The following is a 27,465-nucleotide window of genomic DNA, read 5'->3' on the forward strand; positions in this document are numbered from 1 at the left end:
CATTTCCAATTCAGCAAAATCTTGTCTTCTCAGTCCATTCTCATTGAAGTAAAGCATACTGGGAATAGGGTTATTTTCTTCTTTCAAAAAATTGTTGTTCTAGACTTTGAGGTGTTGAGCCATAAGGATCTGTGAGTGTCAGTTGTTACATTGACCTCCATCAGCATTATCTGCAAGCCTGAATAAGTTTCTTCCAAATTCTAGCTCAGGACTTTGGAGACAATAAAAAAGTGCTTCTGAAACAGTTCATCCAAGGTTCTTTAACGCCTTGTGCAAATTCAAGAACAAAGTCTTGAGAGGTTAATCAGTGCAACACATATACTAAAGCAGCACAATACACAAGGATATCACTTGAAGATTTGTAACCTTCATTTAAGGTACCACAAATTATTCAAATTTAGCAGCTGCTGTTAGTAAATACTATGCAATCTCACTTAAATTCTCCCTAAAATACATTGACACAAGTCCCAGCTATTTTATTTGAGCCAGGTCTATGTTGTGGTGAAGATTAGCCTTCTAGCTGAACATCCCGGATATCATCCACCTCTCCAGCTGGCATATGTTTTGGTTGGTGGGTGTTTTTCCAGAAGTCAAACATTTTAAGTTAATGTAATGTTATACTTTCACACTGTAAATTCCTTCCATGGGGAAACTATTATTCCTTTGAAATAATATGTGCAAAGGTAAAATCTAAAATGAGTTTCATATTTTACAGTCACGTTTACTTACTTTATGTGGAGACTATACAGTCATGTTTACCTGCTTTGTACTTTGTGTAGACTTAAGACTGGAGGAAGACACTGAATAAAGAAAACAATGGTGACATTTTAATGCCAGCTGTTATGCTGTGTGATAGTGCTAACTCCAGTTGGAAAATGCAGCACTTACCCTATGTCGAGTCAAATGTAAAACTGAAAGCTTTATAAATGTCAAAATTTAAAATTTAAAACTACAAGGTAACCTAGTGTCTGTCTGCACACTAATAGTGTGTGTATGACAGCGTGGGAGAGGGGGCAACGTGTGCAAAGAGGGGTTTGAAAACAGAAATCTCAAATTCCGTAAGGAAGACCACTTTCCTATTTAAAACATGCTTCCCTCCATCCTCCTGTGTTACTGAAATGTATTCTATTTTCTGCCCTAAATATATTAATTTTGTTATTTTGAATGAATGAGTGAATGAATGAATGAACTGAATTAATATATCCCATCACAGTATGAGATTTTCTAGGTTAATTGACCCAGGATCTTTTAGGCTCCCCTTACAAGAGAAGCTCTCTACTCTAGTGATCATCAGTGTGGGTCTTCTCTGCTCCCATTCCAAGTTTTGCTTATGCAGTGTTTTACAAACAGTGACTGCATTTAACAACACTTCAGTTAGATCATCTCCACAGAGGGAAAAGAGCAGGAGGAGAGTGGGAATAACTAATTCAACCTCATAGCTCATATCAGTGTCCTCTGACTGAAGACTTCACAGCAGTGGTAAGTAGGCTTGCTAGCAGTGAGCTCAGGTTTAACATTCAGCAGAAATATACCTGACATTCAATACATCTTCCTCGAACATGATGGACCTGTATTATATGCAGCATTCCAGGTGATATATTAGGAGTGCCTGCTCCAATGACATTAATACTTCCATATTTCTTTGTGAAATACCTTGCCTGAAAAATCCTAGGATTGCTTTTGACATTTTCATGGCTACTTCACGGAGATGGTTCATAGTAATCTTATAATTGACTAATACACCTAGATCTTGCTCTTCCTCTGACATTTCCAACTAATGACTTTCCACGTAAAGGAGAAAATTCTTGTTATTAATCCTCAAATGCATGACCTTGCACTTTGCTATGAAATGTCATTCCATTTCCTTGTTTCAGTCCTCAAGGTCTTTTTTTTTTGGTCAGAGCAAGATTCTGATCTTTTCCTGCACTGACATTACATTTACATTACATAATCAACAGAATTATCAGGCTGAATTTAGTACCAAGGTCCTCAATGAGAATTTTTAAGTCAGACCTAAGACCAATCCTTCAGAAGGTTTGTTTGTAATTGTCTTTGAACCCATATACTGCTTTTTAATGTCAGCTATTGTTGTCTTTCATTTATTTTGTTCCCTTCCTAAGTTAAATAGATTTTCCCAGTCTCACAAATCCTTATCAAAGAAATATCCTTGATTTTTTTCAAAGAAAGATGTCAGACAAATGTCACAACCTACATGTGCTCAAACCATGTTTGCTTTTTGTTCCGCTTGTCATTTACTGATTCTTTCTTTCAACATTTGTTCTGTAGTTCTGCGTACTCAATAAAGAAGTTTTTAAAATCCAAGATCATTTCTCTAACCTTTCTAAAACATTCCCACAACATAAAATATCATCCACAGTGTATTTTTTTTCTCTAAAAATAGTCTTAGTCAGTTTTGCACAATTGGGTGTTAAAAAACATGAGGACCCAAACCATCTTGCAGATTATTTGCAGCAAAGGCTACTTTTGTGCAAAAGCCAGGCTGGTCAACTACTAGTATCATCTTTTAAGGTAAAAACCCAACAACTTTGCTCAGGCAGTTGTGGCATCTTGTGAGCACTTGAAGGTGGGCTGAGCAAACTGCTTTACTCCTGACCCCAGGGTGAGTAACTGAATAGTTCCCTTTACTTAAGATGTTTAGGACAAAAAACCCCATTTTTCAGATCTCACAGCATGAAATCATATTAAAATTCAACAAGATTTTTGGTTCCTTTAAGAGTCTTGGATGTTCTTGATAGCTCCATTTATTATGCATACAGTTCCTATGTATGCCCAAAGGGAACGTTTTTATGGCAATTAGATTCTTGACCACTCACATCTTTATGTTACAGTCAAAGGAAAAGAAAACTCTGGCCTTAGTCTTATCACATAGAGGCAAATTTAATTGGTCCTTAGATGATACTGCACTAATCAAGATGAAGTGGAACTTGTTTGCACTGCAGTTCATCTGGAATCATGATATTTGTGTGAAGTGAACCTGAAAACCTAGGTGAAATGTACAGGTTGTGAACTCTAGCTAGCAAGCTCTGAATCATTAAAATAACATCATTTGAAGGCATATATCACATTAAGTTATACTATGCAGGGAACTAACCTACAGGGTTGTTTCTTAGAACTGTCTGTATGCCGTATGTCCTTTGGTGGAAAAAAAAATACTCTGTATTCTTTAACAAGCTATTTTTGTCATAAATAATAACATCAGTTTACAATAAAATTCTGAAGAAACAGCATTTGTAAAATGTAATTAGACAGTAACAGTTATTAAAAATATTCAGTCCAACGCATATATGACATCAGCCAGTGGGGAGAAAAAAAAACAACACACAAAACCCCCAAAAAACTATATTTCTTCAGAAATCAGGCAACTATGCCTCTTTAGAACTTGAATAGGCTCTAGTAGAGACAGAGTTTCTGAGCAGAATAAGAAAGACCCAAATTATCCCTAATTGTGGCTTGGTATGTAAGTCATTTAAATACCTAAGCCACTCTTATGGCGTAATATGCCTGTTTATGTAGATAATATATTTTTTCTCTAATAACTGCATTTCTTAAACATAAGCTTTTTTAACAAGAAATACAATGGAAGAGAGCATATTTCATTACTGTTTTATTTTAAAATGTTAAGAAAAAATAAATAACTGTATTCATGGAGCACTTACGTTCTATCAAAGTACATCATGAACAGGCTTTTTATTGAATATATAATTTAAATATTTTTTAATTTATTTATTACTGTTGGCTATGAGGCTTTTGTTAAACATCTCAGAAATAAAAACGTACGATTCCCCCTCGCTCCCCCTCCCCATCCGCCCCTAGGCATATAGAGTTTTTTTCAGGCAGCTATTAGGATTATGAAGAATGACTAAGAAAATTAATTAAAAATTCAATATACACAAAGGGTTGTAATTTACAGCCCATCAGGTTAAAAGTATTTCTCTTAGTTCATAACATGTTCCACATGTGTTAAAATTCAAGAAAATTAGTCTCAGTCCTATATATTATATTTCATTTTTTCATTAAAAAGTTACTTAAATGCTTTCATTAAGTGGAACATTTATTTAGATATTAAGGGAAATTATTTCTAATATGCAAATGATCTATTTGACACCAAAAGGGGAAAGAGGCAGTAACAATTTTAATTAAAAATTCAATCCTTACAGGATTTGCCCTCGTCAACTTAGAAATATTGCACAGACGCTTTATTAAATTGCAAAGTATCTGGTTAAAAGCTATTCACAATGTTATGTGACAAATCATCCCTCTCCACACTAGATCCAGTTCCTACGAAAGTCAGCGGCAAAACTCTGACTCTAGAAGGTAATACATTTGATGTATGATATCACAATAGTTTCCTCAATAGCATGAAATGGTGCGTTCTGGGCTTGTTTTAGATATGTCTAGATGGATGTGCAAGGAAAGAAGAGGAATGTGACATACACAGACATATCCTTTGTCCTCTGTGCCAAAACTCTCGCTGTCCCTACCAAGGGAGAGTATAGACATGACACATATGCTTTTTTTCCCCTCTCCAGAGCAGAGAGATGGAGGTAGAAGGTGGAGCAGCTGAAGCACTTGTATTATTTTCTTTTTATGTTGCAATGTGGTTGTTTTGCCTGTCTTGTCTTATGGAAAGGATAATACTTTCTTACTGGGAAAATCCATCCATCAGCAGCATAATGACTTGGAGTTAGGAGAGGAAGTTGACACAAACTGAAGAAGCTGTGGGGACATTTGGAAGCGTTTGAGTTTGCAGAGTCAGAATACAATTAATGGGTGAGGCAGGAAGGGATCTCTGTTCCCTCTTGTGTTCAAATATGGCAAAGACATTTCGGCTCAGGGTGAGTACCATGTGGCTCAGACTTAAAAAAGCTGCTTCTCTCCCTTCTTCTGTCATTGATCTTGGGGCATGGTCTTATGTAACTACTTTCATCTCTGAGTGTTGATTTTTTTCCTTTCTTTTTTTCTTAGCCTTTATCTCCATCTCCATTTGAACTGTAAGGCTTAGGAGAAGTAGTGTCTCATGACAGGTGTAGTTACACTGCACAATGAAAGTCACTTATTATCTAGGACCTATATAAGGAGCTGTAATATCAATAATTAATAATCATGAACAGTGCCTGGTTACTGATTCATTAAAACTAAAATTTATCCTAATTTTAACTAGATCCTGAGATCCCTGTAGACAGGCCATACAAACCTACTTACAACCCTGCCAGCCATTTGACTAGTTCATATTATCATTGGACTTAATCTTTCCAGAACTAAATGACCTCGTGCACATCAGCAAAGGAAATAGATTGACATTAGCAAAAACTAGGGCAGTGTGAGCTGTACCTGAGCTGGTAAAATATCATCTTAGGAATTCTTAATTCCTATAGCAGTTTGTAATGTGGCATAAATCACATAAAATTGTGACAGAACATGGAAGCAATTCTCATTTTTGTGCTTTGAAGGGATGAACCTTTTTTTCTGTACTCAAGTAGCCTACATATATAGTGTTAATGTTTCTTTTTGTCTAAACTTCTTAGGAGTAAACCTAAGAGCTAAGAAACAGCGGAACAGAGAAAGAATGTGGATATCTGAATCAGGCCATCTGACTGATCCTCCATCTCTTGACTTGGGGAAAACTAATTTAATTTTTTGCCAATTCAAATGGTTTGAATAGTGAGAAACCTCTCCCCTCCCTCTTTTCCCAAGTTCCCAGCTCGCAGGGCTGTTTCTCACCCAGTTCCCCTCCCTCAGCCCTGGCTGCCGGGCAGCGTTTTGCCCTCCCTTGCCCAGGCTTTCCCCGGGGCTCTCGCCCACCTGCCTGTGGCTGAGGGGCTCAGCCGTGCCCTGCGCTGAGGCCACTGGAGCCACTGGAACTGGTGGTGTCCGGGTGGGGCAGCCCCGGCCGTCCCACACAGGGACACCCTGGCACAGCCCCCAGTGCTGCCGCCACCGCCGGGACACCTGCGCTCGATATAAAGTAAGACTCAGAAAAAGGTGCAAATCAATTGTCTGACAGCGTACTTTGGATAAGAACTCCAAATTTCAGAAAATTATATTTAATGACAAAACTCATTGAGGTTTTGGAGATATGGGCTTTGTCTTTTTTCCTTTCTTTTACTGGAGGCTGTTATTAAAATACAAGTCCCTTTCCTTTTGACTGCTTTTTATTTGATCTTGCTCTGTGGACGGTTTTAACATTGGGAAGGTCTTTTTATCTCAACCCAAGGAAAGGGCAACATGAAAAAGTATGTGTTTGTTCCTTTGAGCAAAGCCTGTGCTATCGGGAGCTCTGCCTTTTGGGAGATAACCCTGTCTTTGCTTCTTAAACTCCATCTGAAGGGACAATGTAGAAGCCTGTGGTTTTACATGAGCTCAGCTTGTGCAGGCAGGAAGTATTCCATCAGAGAGATGCCTGTATGCCTCGTTGGTACTGTGGTAGAGGAGTTGGAGAGCCAGTAACTGTCTGGAACAAATGTGTGTATTTTGTTTTAGCTATTAAACTTGTCCTGTCCTGTCAGAAGAAGTCCTGAAGTGGCTGGTATTTTTTTCCTCAAGAGTGTAGCATATAAGCAAAGCATAAAACACACACAGCAAATAAAAGTAAAGAACAGAAAAAAAACCCCACATAACAAAAATGCTAAACATAGAGCATGATCCCCCACTGTGCCATATTTTTGGGCAATAATTTACATTGATGCACTTTGGATTTAATTTTCAGGAGCTCAAAGCAACTGGTTCTCTAAGTAAATATCTGTAGATACGCTTTGTCTCAGAATTTTTGAAAACAGAGCCAAAAGAGAGCAAAACAATAAGCCTAAATACTGTACATTTACTTTGTAATACTTTTCTCTAGTTTCAAGTGCTATATGCAATACAAATCAGAGATCATTAAGGCTTTTAATAATTTAGTGCTTTGGTGCTTAATATGTACTAACTGAGACTGAGGAAATGGTTGGCGTTACTTACCATTCTTTTTCTTTATAATTTTGTAAAATTACACTGTGTAGAAGGCTTCTAAATTTACTAAAAGTCCTGAGTTTCCTAAAATTCAGATCAGAAGTAAAAGAACACTGGTTTAGATAAAATTGACCTCCAGCAGTTAATAGAAATATGATCATTTTATATTCCAGTATCCAAACATATATCTTAGTATTTCTACTATTTTCCTATTTATAGTCTAACTGAAACAAACAAGCAGTACCAAAACTTCTGTTTACTCCTTTAATATTTTCTTTGGATAAATTGGATCTCCTAAAAGAAAAAAATAAAATTTGTGGCTTTTGCTCCTCACATAAACACCATTGAAATTCTGAGCATTTAGAGATCTTTATGCAAGTGCTTATTAGAGCTGGTCAGGCATTTGATAAATGTTTAAGAAGAAAACCAGAAATAGCAAAAAGTAACTGTCAGTGCAGTACAGCCATTTAGCTGTTGTTGTTGTTGTTCAGTCTTTTTGTGGCTTCAATTTCAGCGTTTCAAAATGCATTTTCATTATGAACTGGAATGAAAAGATAGGATTTGGAAAAATCTATTAAAAGTTCAGAGATACATTTGCTGAAGGCATGAAGAATTTTCATTTGTGTCAAGCTTAAACCTTATTTATTTATACAGCATTGTATATTAATGTAATAAACTTTTATTAGAATAAAAGTTAAATTGTAAGTAATTTAAACTGTGGATTTAACACATGCACTAATCAAATAAAAAAAATCATAATTATTAATTTGGAGTTTTTCCTACAAAATATTTAATCAAGATGATGATCAAAAAAAAATCACATCAATGTGATAAATCTTCGGAGTTCAACTCTTCCTTCAAGAATATCTCAAGCTGCAGAAGCACACAAGCAGCACTTGAGGATGAGAATGGCTTGACCTGTGGGAAGCACCTTGCTTCATAATATTGAAGAAACAGTGGAAAATTAATGTCGTTCTCAACAGTAGCCCAGTCAGCAACATGTCCTCTAAATGAAATAGAAGGAAGAAAGGAGTGTATGCCATGTATCACGCTGATTTCACTTTTGTGTAATGACTCACTTTAACCCCTGTGCTGAAACCAACATACATGAAATCTACCACAACTGAAATGGACTTTTCTTTCTTTAATACTAAACTATAATTACACTATCTGAGCCTGATATTATAATTACAACAACTCAACTCCCTTAGGAAAACCCATTCATTTTGACTTCAAAATGAAGTTCAATGGAGTTAACTTCAACAATGATCAAGAAGGGAATGAGAGAAAACTGAAAGGAAATGTTAATGTCACAGGGGTGTGTAGGGGAGGTTAAGGTTTATTCTGCTGTCAAAAAATAGCTAACAATTTTGCGTGTTTAGGAGTACCTAACCAGTAAATCTGTTGGGTTTTAAGGCTTTTTTTCCAGTGTTGTATGGTTTCAAACATATTGTAGTCATTCCAGTCATGGATGATCGTTACAAGGCACCAAACAATGAGAAAAAAAGGTATATCTGCACAGTCCTCTGCATGCTGATACACATAGTCTGGGGCTTTCCAATGCAGATGAATGTGTCAGCTCAAAATCCAAAGTCATAAGCCATTTTTAGAAAGATGCAGCTTGCTTAGCCAGGCTGCTTCTCCCCAAATACTGTGTGCTTTTGGAGTCTCTAGACAACTTGCTTACTCTGCCTTTTCTGAGAGCAGGACATTGGGGATGACTGGGGAAAAGGCAGGAGAAATCAGAGCACTCTAAACTTTCTTTGTTCTTTAGCATTTTTCTTAAGACTGTGCCTCTTAGGGGAATATGCAAGAAGAGGGAAATATTGTGCACTACTTTTCCTTTGCTTCCCATGTTCTTGGAACAGTCTGAAAGAAATTGTGCCTCCCTAAAGGCTCCAGCAGAGGCAAGATGGCTATATCCTGCCCTTAGACAGATTGTGACTCTGAATCTAGCCCATACTGGACTGTTTTGGGGATTTTAACAGACAGATGCAGACTTTGAAAAAAATACTACCTGCAGGGGCCAAAACTCATAAGGTGTAACAGGTTTAAACTACTTAACTTTAAGGAACAGTGATAGTTTTCCACATTTGAGAAAAGACTTAGGATTTGTAGCTACCTTAGTAGAGCACATGAAATCAGTTTTCCTGAGTGATGTTAAGTGGATGCAAACTGAGAAATGCAATGTTTATTTTCTTCCTAAATGATTGCAACATTAAGCACTAGGGATAGCTTCCTCACCTCCAGTGGCTCCTACCAGTTATACAGAGTCTGCATAGAGGTATTACGTTATGCTGTCTTTTCCAGCTGTAATGTCAAGCCTTTCCACCTACTCAAAGTTATCTATATATTGAACTCATGCCAGAAAAAAAAGAACACACAGAAAGGTAGTTGAAAGCCATGTTTGATTCCTCTTCCTCAGGCAGTACTTCTGTTGTGCCAAAAGAGGTACAATAAGATTAATGCTGTTACCACCACTGTAAGCGATCTTCGGCTGAGGCACCACAATGAAAAAAACAACTGTTCTGTCAAAAAAGTGAACACCTAAAATGGTATTTCAGTTTACCTCATTTCTGCTAATAGTCATGAATTTTGAGGCATGTTAATATTGTTTAATGTAATTTAAAATAATAAATCTGTATAATCAAGCACCATATTTCCATGGCATTAGATTGTCTGGTTATGCTTTTATCACTAGCAACAACATTTCACTCCCATAGAGAATGTAAGTGAAAAGTTTGAAAGGCTGTGCCATTTTTATGTTATTTTTTAGATTATTTTGGAGCCAAACATAGAAACACATCTGTTTCTGGGTGATAAACATATTGACTTTCTTCCCTTCTGGCTATGCCAATTCTTTAATCAGGTGACTCTTTCACATCATGTTTCTTACTTCTTGTTAGTCTAATGGGGACAGAATTTTTTTTAATACAATTTTAATACAGTTAATTCTTTTAATAAAATACAATACAATATTTCTATAATAGACAAGTTTACGATCATCTGTGTCTTAATATTTATTTCTCCCTCAAGTTTCTTTTCACAAAGAAATATAGTATCTTGTTGACCTTCACTATCATTCAGGTTTTTATTTTGTCTTCTGCACATTTACTTCTGACATTTGTTCTGCTTAGTACCTTTGCTGTTCTTTCTGTTTTCTTTGTTCTCTTTCTGCCCCCTCTATATGCTTATGGCTTTAGTGATCTGGAAAAATGCTCATCTGCAACATTCCTAAAGCTTATACTGATGCTACAATTCCTCTTACTTGAAGATTTTAGGAGTTTAAAAAATTTTAGGAGAGATTTGCATATACATTTTTAAAACAATTTTTTCAGATCTCTCTTTGCCATGTTCCCATTAAAAGCCATTCTTCTATTTCTTGGATCACCACTCATTTTGGTTTTTTTTGTTCGGGGGTTTGACCTCGCTACATAGCTGCTTTCAGTTACTTTCTGTATCTCACATAGCTATTCTCAATAATTCTAAACTTTCCTGCCATTGTACTGAATTCTAAAAATAGCATTCTGTCATTTCACTGCCTTGGACAAAAATATTAAATTATTTGAAATTATCATGTATTAAGGGCAAAGGATCATAAGCTGCTGTGCTAGATAGAAAGTTAGTACCATGGTAAAATAATGTTTGACAATAGATGATGTGTTTGTTCATTAATAATGATCTTCCTATTACCTTCTTGTAGAGGTCTAGGAGACTAGGTAAGAACATTTGTGCCCATGCATGTATATATAGAAGAGGTATACTGAGTATACCCATATATATAAAAACAAAACCAAACCGAAAAACCTGTGAGGCACGGTAAGCAATGTCCCTAGGGTTTTTCCTGTCCTGGGTCCATGGAATATCAATCTGATTAACTGCTGTGCCCTAATGAAGACACAGGCATCCTGCAATCCAAGAGAAGACTGTGCCAGCACTTTGTCTTGTCCAGCACAGTGCCTCCCTCTCTGTCGTGAAATGCTGCATGGTTTCAGTAAATCATGGACGTGGGTATATTTGCCGTGTGGAATGCAATCTTTTCTTTGATGTTACATACAAAATAAAGTGTGCTGACTACCTACATTAGGTAAGGACTATATACAGCTGTGTAAATTAAAACTTGTTGTGATGGAGAGGAAACTGTGCAGGAGCAAGAAGCTTTCCCTGTGCCTTTGCTGGGGATACAGATTGCCCTGCACTAGAATAAAGCAGTGTCTTTCAAATTCAGGATGATTTATTCCAGTTTAAGTAATGTTATTACACTATCAAAAGTATTTCTATCGCTTATGTAAAATTTTTGATTCCCTAGCATACTCCTTTTATTATCCCAAGGCCTTGCCGCGCATTTTCCAACATTATTTTAAAGTGGATTGACTCCTTCTTAAAGAATAGAGCAAAATTCTCGGTGTTATAAAAGCACTGGACATTGAAGTTTTATATTTATCCTTGGGCTTACTAGAGATGACAGGGAGGTTGAGAACATCTCTATCCTACCCATGATTCAAACCTGATCTACAGGGATTGTCTTTTCTTTTTGAGAGAGAGATAATTCAGTCTGCAGAATTGAGCTTGACAGAAAATTTTTTGTCGATTATGTATGAAGTTTTGAGATATACTATTCTATCAACTAGGGAGCATGGATAAAAACTGCAAAATTCAATTGCTTTAAGGATCTTTAATACCTCAAAATTGGACTGGATATTTTTCTATTGAAAGTCTAAAACTTCATCCAACAAGGCAGTTTGACTCACATCTATATTACAAATGATTTACTATCATAAAAGTAAATAGGTTTATTTTCATGAAAGACCAGAGATCAAGCACTCTGCTTACTTCTGGAGTTGTAAGTCACTTCTTCCAGCAGGACTCTGATTATTTGGTGGAGTTTTTCAACTTGTTGATTTTAGTTATTGCAGAAGACCTCAGCAATCAGTCAAGTTTTTAGTTTACAGCCCTAGAGACATGTAGAATACAATCATATAATCATAGAATGTTAATGGTTAGAAGGTACCTTAAAGATCATCTAGTCCCCACACCTGCCATGTGCAGGGACACTTCCCGCTAGACCAGGTTGCTCAAGGCCTTATCCAACTGGTCCTTAACAGTGCCAGGGTTGGGGTATCCACCACCTCCCTGGGCAACCTGTTTCAGTATCTCACCACACTCACAATAAAGACTTTCTTTCTAATATCTAAGGTAAATTTTCCCTCTTTCAATTTGTATCCATAAATCTTTGTCCTTGACCCAGAGCTTCTGACAAAGAGTTCCTCTCTGGCTTCCCTGTAGGCCCCCTTCAGATACTGGAAGGTTGCTGCAGGCTGAACAGCGCCAACTTTTTCAGCCTGTCTTTGTAGGAGAGATGTTCCAGTCCTCTTATCAGCTTTGTGGCCCTCCTCTGGACTTTCTCCAACAGTTCCATGTCCTTATTTTGGGAGCAACAGAACTGTACACAGTACTCCAGGTGGGGTCTCACAAGAGCAGAGTAGAGGGGTAGAATCACCTTCTTGACCTGCTGGCCACATTCCTTTCGATGCAGTCCAGATCCCATTTGGCTTTCCGGGCTGCGAGCACACACTGCTGGCTTATGTTGAGTATTTTGTCAACCACCACCCTCAAGTCTTTCTCCACAGGGCTGGTCTCAGTCACTTCGCCACCCAACCTGTAGGTGTGCCTGAGATTGCCCTGATGCAGGTGTAGGACCTTGCACTTCTCTTTGTTGAACTTCATGAGGTTTGCATTGGCCCATATCTCAAGACTGTCAAGGTCTCTCTGGATGGCAGTCACAGACATAGTGGAAATGGGAGCAAATACCGATTCTTTGATATGATTTTTTTTGGAGCCCATGCATTCCTGTGTTCCTGCTGTAGCAACTGCGCAGGGACTGCATTTTCCTACATTAACTTTTTTTGAAAAGTGGATGGTTCCTAATATTATTTTCCTCCTCAGTAATATTTTAAGATAAAGAGCAAACTGAATATGGATGTCTTTTCTGGGTAGGAAGTTATAGAAGAAATAACTTCTCTCTGTCTATGATCAAAGTACTGGGAAAAGTACAACCAAACAAAGAGCATAAAAGTCTCTGTATGTTTTGAGCTTCTAAATCAATCATGCACAGATAGTCATAAACAGCAGATTAAAGTAAATGACTAACAAAAAGCAAGTTAAACTCTGACCTTTCATACAAAACTTTCCTAACATGCAAGAACTCAAACTGAGTCAGGAGCTAAACTGGTATAGTCCAAGGATATGCTTTGTAGTCCTGTCTTCTTTAATTACTGCAATGTCAGTTCAATGGTTCTGTGAATAAAGCAAGCTTTTTTTTTTTCTTTTTTTCCCAAGCTAACTAGCATATCATCTTCCTTGGCCTGTTTACCCTCAGAAAGAAAAACATGTTGGAGACTTCAGGCATGAAGTGCATGACATTTTGATGCTTTGATCTGACTGCTGTACACACAAGTGGTTAGGGCAGAAGTAAAACGTCTGGAGTATTCTAGCAAAACAATGTCTGTTGTGCCTGAAAATATGTGTGTTTCTGTGTAGATGATCATAGGCACGAATATGTGCATATTATCTTTAATATCTTTTATTTTTCTTTTATTTTTCACATCTTACATACCTTTTGGATCACTATCTGTGGAGTCACATCCCCTTATTTGATCCATTGCCCCTCTCAGATTATCATTGGCCTGAGTTTTAAAATATATATATGGACTTTTAAAGCAACTCAAGACTAGTTCATGAATTTTCTCCTTTTTATACAATTTCCATGGTTTTGTCCGCTGATGCATTGTTTAAACAGAATCCTGTATGAAAGCTTCTGTGTAGAAAGTTAACAATAGAGAAAGGATAATAAGCTTTCAGTCTATTGTACACTAAGGGTAAGAAAACAGTGAGTGATATTCACCCCTCCACAGCCAACCCTGGGCCTCTGCCTGCAACCGTGAACTAAGGAAGTTCAGAGTCGAAAGTCTTCCTAAAAACTGTAAAAAAGTGTAGCATCTAGACAGGTTAAAGTCATGATATATCAGCAGTTTTTCAGCTGCACTGCCCAGCATTTGATAGGTGGTCAGTATGAAATTCACAAATAGACTTCAAACTGTATTATACATGTTTAAACTAAGATTAGGAAGGAGTCCAAGATAAAATATTAGATTAAATCCTACTGTGCAAATCAGGATAATCTAATTATTAGTTAATGATGATCTAAAGCCTTTAACACTGTCAGTTTATTTCTCTTTAGATAAAACACAGCTCTCATCTCTGAAATAAGTAGTAGGCTTTTATAACCTTATGCTTGGTTACTAAAGAGACACTGCAATGCATTAGTATCTATTAATAATATTGTCAGCATCATGAACAATAATCAAATAATTTATGTAGGTGACTATATTTGTGAAGAATTTAACACACAGTGCGCATCTACACCCACATAGGTTATCACAATGCGATACTTTTTATTAGAATATATTTTGGGTTGAATTGAGACTTTTATACTCAAATAACATCAGATTGGATGCCCTAAGTCTTTATATATGTGTTAAACTTAAATATAAAAGTGAAGTGAAATGAAAACATTATAGCCCTGGAAAAAGTAAGATAGAATTGGAATTGTATGAATAAAAATAAGAACAGTTCTTTATCTGTTACAGGCATATTCTAAAATTCAAAGAGCAAAATATTGTGTTCCATCTGAAATATAATGATCATGTGCAAAACTGAAGAACAAAATCAATTACCATGCTGATTTGCACAAATTAACAGAGTTGCCAGTTTAAGGAACTGGCCATTATTAATGCATCTTTCTAATTGCCTCCTTTAAATTTGACAGTCAGACAGCAGTTACCTCAGAAGAGCCTTTTGCACTTGGCTGCTGTTTTCCACTTAGTAAACATTTACCTATTGATTATGTTTACTTTCTCCTGTTCCTAAGATGGTAAGTCTAATACCCTAAAATGGACAGGCATGTTTCTCACAGTCAGCATTATTATTTACAAGATTTTGTGAAAGCATAAACAGTGATGTTGTGTTTCCTTTAGTAACAAATGACTTATGCTGGGACATTTTAATAGCTTTGTATTACTTTCTGACATGAGATCCATTAAGATGTCACAGCTGCAACTGAGTGCTTATAATCTCTTTCACCTCAATTTGTGTTTTGGGGAGGGGAAGGATATTGGATCAGGCGCGCTCCCAGGGTATGGGATGAATTTGTTATTATTGGCACATACATGGAAGACATTTCATTCACTGCTTGATCTTCAGCCTATTGAGGTCACTAGAAGAACTTCTATTGACTCAAGTGGTGCTGGATCAACCTCTCAGAGAGTTGATAAATGTTATCTAGTTCTCGTCGACAGTAAGAAAAGGAAAGTCAGTGTGAGCTACAAAAACTGCACTACTTTTGTCTGAAAAGAAAATATCTCCTTCCAACTTGTTTAAAACAGGGAACGTTTCAGCAACAATAATTAGAAAATAATGACAAAGAAATCCTTTTTCTTAACTGCATTTTTGTCCTAGTTTCTCCTCTTGCGGTTTCTTATTGAATATTTTTTGCTGCCTCTTTTCTTTGTCACATGCCAGGCTCTTCAGCTAACTTTCAGGCTCCTAAACACGCCATTCAGTATTTTTTCACCCTTCACAAAAGAGTTTACTCACCTCCCACCTCGCCACCTCTTCACAGAGTTTTTGGGCTTTTTTTTTGCTATGACCTCTGTCCCATCTGCTTCTACTGCTAGTTTTGTGTTAAATTGTCTGTCCTTTCTTTGTCAGTGGTCGCATCAGGTCTCAGGAGTGAAATGTCTTTGGAATACTGAATTTTTCAAATAATTTTGTAAGTAACTTAAAAGCCCTGCAACTTCCACTCCCCGCTAAATCATTTCCCCAAACTATTACCAGACAGTAACAGGCAGCACCCTTTTTTAGAAACCTGATGTAAAGGAGCTTTCAAGAAACTAAAAATATTAAGAACAAATTCCTTCTTGTCTCTACCAAAATAAATAGGCTTTTGGTTCTGTGATTATGTATCAGATTTAGCACTGTAAATATTAGCTATGAAAGTGAATTAGCTTGTCTACTCCTATTACACTTTAGTTTACAGTAAAACATTCTTATGTCTTCTGTTTAGTCTAATCTAATTTCCCATGAAAACTTGAGTTGTATCCCTAACCTGAGGGAATTTTTTCCAGTCTGCAAGAGTTGCTTTGTCTTTCAGTATCTACTGAAAACTTTTAATGAATGTTAGAGACCCATAACTTGAGGTTACTATGCATAACAAGTGAATCCGCAGTATTTATTGGTGGTGTCCTAGGAATTAATTTGGTATGCACAGATAACTGTCCCCCAGTTAACTTGGAGGATGACCAAGAGATAACCCAGTGCCATTAGTTTTGGGTTCTTGAAGCCATGGGCCATTTGCTTGCAAAGAAAAACATCAAGACTTAAAAGCATACAATTACAAGATCAGCATGCAAATTCTGTTAAATCTCACAGCATGTAAAGGTTACCAAGGTGCATATTACAATTTTCTATGAACATGCACACACACAAACACAGAGGCAGAGGCAGATATATATGTTCATTTTAAAGGACTTTCCTGTACACTAGTGAAAAGGGGAGAAGAGGTAAATCTCCTTCTGTATCACAGCCTGTAATGTTCTGCACTGCTTGTCATCACAAAATGGCAACTGGACTGCATGCTGAGCTGGTTTACGTAACTTTGGATGCTCCATTAACAAACAGAAGTGTGTAACAGTAAGAGTCCGATTGCTCAAATATTGTGCTGTTGTGATGCTGGAACACTTCATAGTCATTGATTTTTCTGTCTTCAGCAAGTATTAATATCTGAAGAGGGTTGCCTAGCTACAGAAAAATTAAGTTGACGCTCAGTACCAGCTGTGTACCTTGGCCCATGCAAGAACCTTGGTTCCCACAGGATTAACACTGGGAAGCTGTCAGAGTACATTGCTGTTCCCTTCCAGTCTTGACAGGCAGGCTTTCCTTTCCACTTTCAAAACCAAGGTACAGGGATACAGAGGCAGAGATATGGGGAATTGCATGCATGGGCTCCCACTTCAGATACAAATTTACATATAATTCTTGGGGATTCAAACCAGATGACACAAGGTATGTTGAGTATGGTGGGAAATTGGATGGGTCTCAATTACACAGCTAGCCTTCCTACTTCACTAGTAGTCATTGTCTGTAACATTCTAATAACAGAAAATAGTTTAATGTTAAGACACATTCACAACTGGAGAAGACTTAAGTTTTCTGTTACATTATCATTTTAAGTTAAAGTGCAGAGAAATTCCTACAGAAGAAATGCCAGGCTTATCAACTTATCAGTTTGTCATGAGAATAGGAATGTGGAGCTGCCTGTAGATGCAGCAGCAAGAAATTTTTTTCTTTTCTGAGATTTGAATCTTTATTTGAGATTTTAAGATATCTTTACATGGGTTTAGTGTTCATGAAATAAAAGAAATGGCAATGTTCAAAAGTTTCTTGCACAGCTCTGCATGCATATCTCCATCTTGATCTTCAAAAGATGCTCTTGGTCATTTATTAAAGGGAGTCAGCCAACAGCATCAACATTTTGTGACTACTGCAACTAATAGTAAATTGAAACCATCAAACTGATTTTCACTAGCAGAAACTGAATATAGATATCCAGAATGTAACAGCTAATGTGTTTGTCTTCTGTTTAACATCTTTCAGAGTGTGTGTGAACTCTTGTACTTATGCATCTTTCTTTTTGTATATCAGCATTCATAAACTTCTTTGGAAAGCAGATAAGAAGCAAGATCATGATAAGCCCTGCTTTGGGTATTGGTGATAGAAACTGATCATGCTGCTGATATGAAGGTATTTAGAGCCTGTGCACCACTGCAGTGCTTATGTTTTCTTCCTCCAAGAAACTGTTGCATGTAGCCTTAGATTATTGGGAATATGAAAATAGCAACCTTAATTTTATGCAGCTAATATTTCAGAAAATATCAAAGCAATTGATATGGTATCAAATGAACTACAGAGTACAGTCTGAGTTACTTTTGTCTTTCTATACACATGAGAAATTACCAAAACTATCCCACTACTTTAAGATAAGTCTCCTAAAATGATTCAAAAGTACATGTAACCATCTTATGAAACTCATTTAACACTGTTGTCCCTGGACAGGAAATGAATTTCAATAAGGTAGATAGAATGAATTAATTTTTAACTGTTGCCATGATACAGGTCCAGCTGCACAGCTGTTGTCCTTTTGTTCTCTGTAAGCGCATCTACTGAGGCACCAATTTTCAGGCTTTTGCCAGTCCTAAACCAGAAATTATCTCAAACACAGTGCATGCATATCTGCTGTACTTACTCATATGCAGAGTCCTGTGGGCATCAATGAGTGTAGTGATTAGTAAACTTTTTCTAACCAGACAGTATTTAAGTGAAGAAAGCATAAAGACAAAAGTGATTTCAAAGAAAGAGACAGCACACAAGACTCTTTAAATTGATGAATCTTTTACAGTGACCCAAAGTGGACCATAATTTTCAAAAAACATTTAAAAACCTTTGTGATAAAGTCCCCAAGCTTCTATCTGTTACTCATCTACTTGAGAAAAAAGGAAATGACAGTAAATTTCAACAGCACTTTTGTTTCCCTTGTTCTGGGACAGCAAGTGGGACAACAGGTGGGTGTATGAATGGATGGGTGGACAGATGGATGGATGGATGGATGGATGAATAACCAGATACAACCTAGAATTCTGAACACTAAGAAACCAGCTTTGTTTGAGTAAGTCAATTTGCTTGAAGACTGGCTTACCTCATCACCACTCAAGCATTAGCTTCTGTTTTCTTCTATACTTCTCAAACTAAACCCCCCCCAGTAATTTAACCAGCATCTGGTTTTCATAAATGTTTTAAGTGTACACTTAATTCCATGACAGCTATATTCTTGATGATAGGTTATATTCCTCAATATATTTTAACTACATCCCAAAACAGTGTTGGGGTTTTTTTCAATATAGGTTATAACCATTGAAATTTTAATAGTATGCTGTACATTATTTGTCTAAAAATCTTATCACTCTTTGAGAATATCTTCATGGCATGATCTATATAATATGGATAAAGTTGATACCAGTGCACTCACTTCAAAGTGCCATTGATTTTTATTTTTTTTAAGATTCCCTGGCCCTCAAAGGATTTAGGTATGTGCTTAGCTTTCTCCTTTACGACCATGGACTTTCAAGTATCTGGAACTACAACACAGCTACATTTAAGCATGGGAATTTCTGTCTTTGTAGTTGGGCCTGGTTTTTAATCTCATCCAGGGCAGAAACTTTGGTCTATTATTCTATAACCTTATGAAAAACTGATCAGAAGCATGCAAAAAATGATCTAATATTTAGTTAAGTCAATTTCCACGTGTCTCTTGATTTTTGTGACATTTGGAAATTAGGTTATAAAAGCTATTTACTTGTCATCAAAGATTTGTTTCTTCATGACCTGTCTTATTCTGTTCTGTAACTTGGAAAGGAATGCATAACACTGAATTATTTTAGACTGTGATGTTCAAAAGAGCAGGATGAGGGTTTGAATACAAGACTGAGCTGAAAGAGAAGCTGGGTTGAGAAATATAGTGTATTACATGAAAATATTAACACTGCAAAAGCAGAGCAGAGGATTGTAGAATCACAGAACCATTTAGATTGGAAAAAACCTTTAAGGTCATCAGTTCCAACCATTAACACAACACTGTCAAGTCCATCACTAAGCCAAGTCCCCAAGAGCCACATCTACATGTGTTTTAATTACCTCCAGGGATGGCGACTCCACCACTTCCCTGGGCAGCCTGTTCCAGTTCTTGACAATCATTTCAGTGAAGGAATGCTTCCTAACATAAAATCTAAATGTCTCACAGCTCAACTTGAGGCCTTTTCCTCCTATCACTTATTACCTGGGAGAAGAGACTGATCCTCACCTCGCTACAGCCTCCTTTCAGGTAGTTGTAGAGAGCGATAAGGTTTCTCCTCAGCCTTCTTTTCTCCAGGCTAAACAACCCCAGCTCCCTCAGCCTCTCCTCATCAGACTTGTGCTCCAGATGTTTCACCAGCTCCATTGCCCTTCTCTGGACAGGCTGCAGCACCTCAATGTTTCTCTTGCAGCAAGGGGCTCAAAATTGAACACAGGATTTGAGGTGCAGCCTCATCAATGCTGAGTACAGGAGGACTCTAGAACTTCCCTAATCCTGCTGACCCCACTATTTCTGGTACAAACCAGGATGCCACTGGCTTTTATAACCACCTGGGCATGATGACAACTCATAATCAGCTGGCTGTCAACCAGCACCCCCAGGTCCTTCTCCTCCATTCAGCTTTCCAGCCACTCTTCCCCCAACCTGTAGTGCTGCATGCAATTGTTGTGACCCAAGTGCAGGACTCAATATGTCACCTTATTGAATTTCATACAATTGCCCTCAGCCCATCGATTCAGCTTACTCAGACCCCTGTGTAGCCTTCCCACTCTCCAATAGATCAACACTTTCACCCAACTTGGTGTTGTCTGTGAACCGACAGTGTGCACTCGATCCCCTCATCCAGATCATTAGTAAAAATATTAAACAGAACTGGCCCCAGTAATGAGCCCTGGGGAACCCCACTTATGACCAGTCATCAGCTGGATTTAACTCCATTTACCACCACTCCCTGGCACAGACATAATTTTTTTTTTATCCATTGAAGAGGAGATGAATCCACCATGTGTGGAGCTGAATATAAGGGAAAATATATTTTGAGGGTTTGAATTTTCTGAAAAACATCCACAGAAGTCAGGAAGCAGTTGCATAATCCATCAGTCAGTCTGTGTTATCTGCCACCACTGTGCCCATCAGAGATTGTGACTTTTATTGTAATTTTAACAGAGACCCTGGATTTTCAGCTTTAATCTCATAGTGTAATCCCTTGAAGTCTTCCACTGTTAAGCATTGGTATCAATCATCAATCTTGTTGATAGCTACTAAAACTATAGTACCTTAAAGGTTATGACATAGTAGATGCTTCTTTCTAAAACATGCTCTGAATTCTTTTGTTGAGAAGACACAGAGAGAGAGAGACGTGTGTGTGGTATGTGTATATATGCACAGAGAAGTTAAAAAGGACTGAGTCTCTAACTGGTCTTTATGTAGGAGAGACAGAAGAGCAGAAGAGGAAACATTAACAGAGCAGTAGTGTGAGGAAAAAATCTCAGCTCTACTCAGTATTAAGCACTTTGAGGAAAGAGTCTGCACTAGAATTCAGTGGACAATTAGATACAAGTTAATGGAAGGAGTTACTGACTCACATTTGTGGTAATTAAATGACATGAATCTGACAGACTGGCCATTATGGACGGGAAAAGTTTCTTCTGTGATTCTGTGACTTACTCTTTTAGCATATTTGCAGACTGGGGACTGACAGATTTGCTCATTCTTATCCCCACAGAATTTCTATTCAACATTTTAATAATTAGGCTGTGGGTAAAAGGTGAGTGAATGTCATCATTACTGAAAATAGGCAGACACAAGGGACAGGACTAAAGGCAAAGTTTCAACTGTAATACAAGAAGCTTGGACTGAACTTTTCCAAATTTGTAGCTACTTGGGATGATGTTAATCTTGATTTTTGTAATTAAAACAAAGCAAAAACACACGAGCTTATAAACATGTTTTGTACAGTTTAGCTACTATGCAAGTACACATAGCCACGAACTGCCTAAGCTTGTGGAAAAGATTAAAATCAAAAGTCATACCAAAAGCAAGGAGGAGCAAGATGAAATTTAGTCCATCTGACTATGCTCTTCCTCTTATTAGTTCTAGCCAAACTCACATCCATTCCTGAGTCATAGATAGTTGTAGAGCCTGGCTTCGTCCAGTCATCCACTCTGGCAGTGCAGGATCTTTTAATTGTGATCATAAGAATATTAATTCTTCCTGACTAACCTTTAGGCTATGTGCTCTGCTGAACACAATAAAACAAAGGGCAGTACTTTTTTGTGAATATGGGTGGCTCTATGCTTTGACAATTGCTACTAATAGATTTATCATTCTATAGGATATTTTAAGACCCTAAATTTCTGTTTGCTAATAAAAACCTTCATATATAATATATACTTTTTTTTTGTAATTGTGAAATATTTCAGAAGGAGGTTCTGAGCACTTGCTGTGCTTAGATTTTTTCTTCAGATTTCTTACAAAGTGTAATGCTGAGGCCTGAAGAACTGGCCCTGAGCAAAGTTGACGTATAGGTAGACCCTCCAACCTAATATTATATTTAGCCTAGTATTGCATTTAGCCATATATGTGCTTATTAACCAAGATGCTGCATAATCCTTAGTAATGCTTTAAGAATACACATCCATGTTTGTTAGCACAGCATATTATTAATAATTAGTAAGGTTTGTATGTGTTATAAATATGACTTTTCAGCCAAGGCCGTGAAAACAGTAGGCCTCACATGGTTGCAGCTGGTTCATATTTGAGATATCAATGTAGCCATAATTCTGTATTTAGATACTAGTCAAGGCCATGGGGCGTTTGATAATAGTCAGTCCAAACTGACTCCCTTGGTCTCCCTCTGGGCGTTGGGCAGGCCTCAGGGGAAAACCGAGGAGAAGAATAAAGAGAGATTGTTTTTCCACACCAATTGAGTGATGTAAGCTGGTAGGTTTAACACTATATAAGCTGGACCCTCTCTCAGCAAAGATGAAGGCTTCCCCTATGGGTGGACACACCACACAGGATTTCCCAGTTACCGGGAAGAGGTTCTACAGTCCTTCAGTGTGATAGGGGCCTTCCCAGCTGAAGTGCTGTATGAATGATGATAATTACTTAGGGTAGCTGATGATGTAGCTCTTTCTTAATCACTATAAGACTTTCTTTGTAGTAATGATTAGATGCATTACTAAGTGTATCCTTTCATAAGCCACTGCTTCTTTTGTAATTCTTTACTGGTTTGCACTATAATAAACTTATACACTTATTCTTTAAAGTTGGTGACTGTGTTCCTTAAACCCATCCTCATTGCCCAAGGTGGGGCGAGGACAAAACAGATTGGCAAGTGTCTGATCAAAATGTCTAAATTTTTCTGGAATTTTCACATCATGTAACTACTCCAAAAATTTTTAGGTGCTAGGAGTATTTGCAAAAATTCTATTTCAGAGAATAGGACTAGCATCAGTCAATGTCTACAGAACCCAAATACACTCATTTAAAAACCACTGCCAATTTATTTGTGCAATAGAAATGTACAATAGTTATTGAATTTTTAAGCTAACCTGTAGCTCTTAAAGGATTAATAAAATTTGTCTATAGATTTCAACAGATTTGAAGGATTTATCCTGTCAACATTTTCTGTAGTAACATTTTCTGTAAGGGAAGCATTTTGCAGACCCTAAATTTTAAAATATTAAAGTTCAAAGTTATCTTATCTATTTAAAGTATTACCGTGTATTTTTGTGGGGTTTTTTGGGGGGGATGAGTGGGTGATGGTTTTATTTTATTGCTTCCTGGACTGGATTCAATCAGTTTTAAATGTGATTTACATGGGAGTTTTTTTGTTTTGGTTTGATTTTTTTTCCTACTTAGTGCTACTTTTGGGATTGATACTGACTGCTTAGATGACTCTGAAGCTAGTTAGAAAATGCCTAAATATTAAATAGATGCATGAGTGCATCTTGGGAAGGTGGTATTATGGATGGAGAGCTGTCATCATATCCTTTACAATTACTTTATTATGTGCTCCTGTGGTGTACACCTGTGGCTTGTTGGCAAGGCATTTAATTCAAAGGACTATTGAACACCATGCATTTTCATACAGAATCAGTGCAGAGTTATTTAACACAGGTGTTTCTGTAAAATTGTGATACATTGGAAGATTCACAGTGTTCAGTAGCCTTCAAAATTACACCCACCACCTGTGTGGTGAAGTAGTTTAGAAATAATACCTCACTGATGTCAATAATAACCTCTGTTGTGTTACAGTTAGACATCTGCATGCATTTATGTTGAACCATGGTTCAAGCATATGACAATGAAATTTCTCAGGTATTTAAATGTTACCGATATTTCCAAATATTCATTCTCTTAAAGGCACAGTACCTAGATGAGTCTTTCTTTTTTAAACAGGATGTTACCAATCCTCCTGGCTGTGGACTTTGAGAAGTCAAACAAATTTTACCACATTCTAGAAATATTGTATTGTGAAACACTGGTATGACTTTAATTCTCTATAAGAATAAACATTTTGACATGTATATAATTTTAGATTATAAAGGTACCAGCAGTGCTGAGACCGAAGGTGCTCACGTCACTTTTTTTTAATGTTTTGAGGGGGTTTTGTTTTGTTTTTTTAACATAAAGGTGAGACTCTTTCCATTTCCGTGAAATGTTTATATTTGAAATGCCAACAGGGGTTCTAACCAGACTGCCAGCTTCACAAAGGGGAAAACAAGTGCTTCCCCTGAGTTCCACCCAGCACTGCAGAGTGACCAGTTGAGCTGGCAGGCAGAATCTGTGAGAAACAGGATCCTGATGTATCATTTCTAGAGTTGGAAGCTCACATCTCACCTGCAGGGCAGCTAGCCACAGGGAACTATGTACATTTGTAGGCCCTTTGTGGGATGATGGATAGAGTTAAAGCTAGAGACGATTCAGAATTTTAAAGTAAAAAGCAGCTGCAACTCCCAGGATGGATTGAAGTACACATACTCCCCAGTACAATGATAAACATCTGCTCAGAGAAACAGAATGGACTGTGGAATGAAGTGAAGATTACGTACCCCCCTCCATTCTAATCCCAGCAGAATGGGAGAATATTGTGGTCCTGAGACCATACAGTACCTGTCTGACAAGAGAGAATCAAGTTGTTCTCCTGCTGAAGCCAACAACCATGTTGAACCCCCTCCTCATGTGCCAAACCACAACCACCACCAACCCCCATTAAATGCACCAATCATAAATAAAAGATATTTATGACTAGAGCCACTCAAACTTCATCCAAACATAAAGAAAATCGAATAAAAGTAAATTGGGAATAGGGGGAAAGTGGGAGAAGACCTCCACCGGAACTGCTAGGATCAGTTGACAGGTCGAGTCCATCTTTTCCCCTCCCAGAGGGATGCCTTGGGTGAGAAATATACTCTCCGCATGTTGAATGCTGCTTTTAGAACTAGAGCTTTTGCTTGTGCTTACCCCATAGCATATTAGTAGATTGCTTCGTATTGAATCTTGTACTCGCTTAATATATGTATCAGTAGAATGCTTTAAAACATATTTTTGCAGTGGACACTATCACTGACAACCTTCGAACCTTATTAATCTGTCATAAATGGTATTAATAAAAAGTATTATTCTGTAACCTGCTCAGTGAGTCCTTGCAATCATTGGCAGCGCATAACACCAGGTGCAGAACCCGCTGAGAGGTCTTGGCTCTGTTGAGCTCCCCTTAACGAGAAAGGTTGAGGTACCCTGCAAACTTGTAAATCAGTTGATGAAGGGTCTCATTTGGAGACTGTTGGGCACCAGGGTCTTGACTCTCCTGGGGATGCCAACAGACAAAATCTAAACTCCCACCTTTCACATGGCACCACTGCTTTGTAGAAGGTGTTCCTGGGAAGCTATACCTTGCTTCTGAGTAATGTGATAGATTCTAGTACCCAGCTGTTTGGAAACACATTTAACTTGAGTTTTTCCTTGTCTCAGTTATGTTGCTTTTGTTAGGTGTTAACAATGGAAGGGACAGCCTGAATTATGAATTCCAGTACATACTACTCAGTTACTGGCAATTGTTTTTTTCACTCTTCACAGTATCTGAATGGATTTTGGAGGGAGCAGTAAAACTGACAGCTGATAAACCACATATATTACCACAGTGGTGGTAAGTCATTCAAAGGGAAGTTTGCATGTATATCCTTTTTAGGAAAGGTTGGGTGTTTTTTGTTGTGATTTTTTTTTTACTTTTTCTTTTTTACACTTTTTTTTAACCTTAGCCTTATTTTTAGAAATAGCTAAAGTATCCCCAAAACTTTCACCAAAGGTTGAAAGGTTGGAGGTTTGGCAAATTTTATTTTGCTAAGCAACAAACCATGAGAAATGTCAGGCAATCATAATAGGTGGTGCTAGCTGATTTGTTCCAGTTTTACTTCTGTTTCATAATTGTGTAACTATTGATTTCTCTGTAGCTAACCCAGTAGCCAAATTAAATTAGCTACAATTAAAATGAAAGTAAAATTAAAAAAAAAAAAAAGATGAAAAAAGGAAATCAAAGGACTGTGAAGAGCTAAAATTTAAAAGAGTTGCAGAGAATCTGGTCCAATGTGAGAGCTGATATTTCAAGGACTATCATAGCAAGGATGGCAGAAGGCCAGCATGGATCAGCAAGTAACTTCTGATTGAGCCTAACTAGATAAAGGAAGAACACAAAAGCTGGAAGCAGGGATACAGTAGCTGGTAGGAATACAGAAGCATTGCCTAAGCATGCAGAGATGGAGCTAGGAAAGCCAAAGCTCAGCTAGCTGGAATTGGAACTTGTGAGGGATGTGAAGGACAGCCAGGAAGGCTTCTATATGCACACTGGCATAAAAGGAAGGTGAAAGAAATGTGGGACAACTTCTTGGTGTGGCTGGAAAGATAGTGACAAATGTTATGGAAAAAGTCAAGGTACCAAATACTATTTTACCTCATTTTTTTCACTGGTTAGATTTGCCCACATGCCTTCTAGGTCCTCAGGCCTGTTAGCAAAGTCTGTGGGAGAACAGTATTACCAACAATAGAGGTAAGATCAAGGGAAGATATACTTAAGCCATACAGACAAACACAAGGTCAAGGGGACACAAGGGTGCTGGGGGACTTAGCTGCTGTTGTTGTGAGGCTGCTGATAATTTGAAAAAGAGAAAATGATACTCCATCTTGAAGATGAGGAAGAAGGAGGATCCACAAAACTACAGGCCTGTCAGCCTCACCTCATGTCCTATGAAGTCTTCACTAACAAACTGGATGCTTATGCAGAGTACACTTCCCATACATTTCTGGACAACAGTGGTCTGAAGAAAGGCTGGAAGATGGGTGTGCTGTTCAAGGGACAACACAATCCAGAGAAAAGGAATGAAAAGAACTGAACGAAGTTCAGCTTTGGTAAATATAAATTTCTGCACCTGGGATGGACTAAGCTCATGCAAGACTGCAGTCTTAGTGTCATCTGGCTAGAATGCAGCTTCACAGAATGCAGGACCCGGGTTTCTAGGCAAAAAACCAGATGAACTGGAGGAGTCAGCAGTGCACCATTGCATCATGAAGGCCAGCCTCATATTTGACTAGATTAGAAATAGGGCAGCCAACAGTTCAAGCAGTAAATTTTGTGCCCCACTCAACTCTTATGTGATCAAAGTATTGTATTCAGCTTGGGGCTCTTTGATAGAAAACATTGACCTAGCACTGGAACAATATAGAAAGATAGACCCAGGCTGTTCTCAAAG

General features: G+C 37.6%; 1 long non-coding RNA gene across 1 annotated transcript; it reads left to right on the forward strand.

Moving 5' to 3' along the window:
• Positions 1-1,327: 1,327 nt before the first annotated feature.
• On the forward strand, positions 1,328-26,766 carry LOC108494618. Its single transcript, XR_001873914.1, has 3 exons — positions 1,328-1,479; positions 25,799-25,868; positions 26,691-26,766. It is a non-coding gene; the product is annotated as an uncharacterized LOC108494618 (long non-coding RNA).
• The last annotated feature ends 699 nt before the right edge of the window (positions 26,767-27,465 follow it).

Source organism: Lepidothrix coronata, unplaced genomic scaffold, assembly GCF_001604755.1.
Source record: "Lepidothrix coronata isolate B3197 unplaced genomic scaffold, Lepidothrix_coronata-1.0 Scaffold26, whole genome shotgun sequence".
NCBI lineage: Eukaryota > Metazoa > Chordata > Aves > Passeriformes > Pipridae > Lepidothrix > Lepidothrix coronata.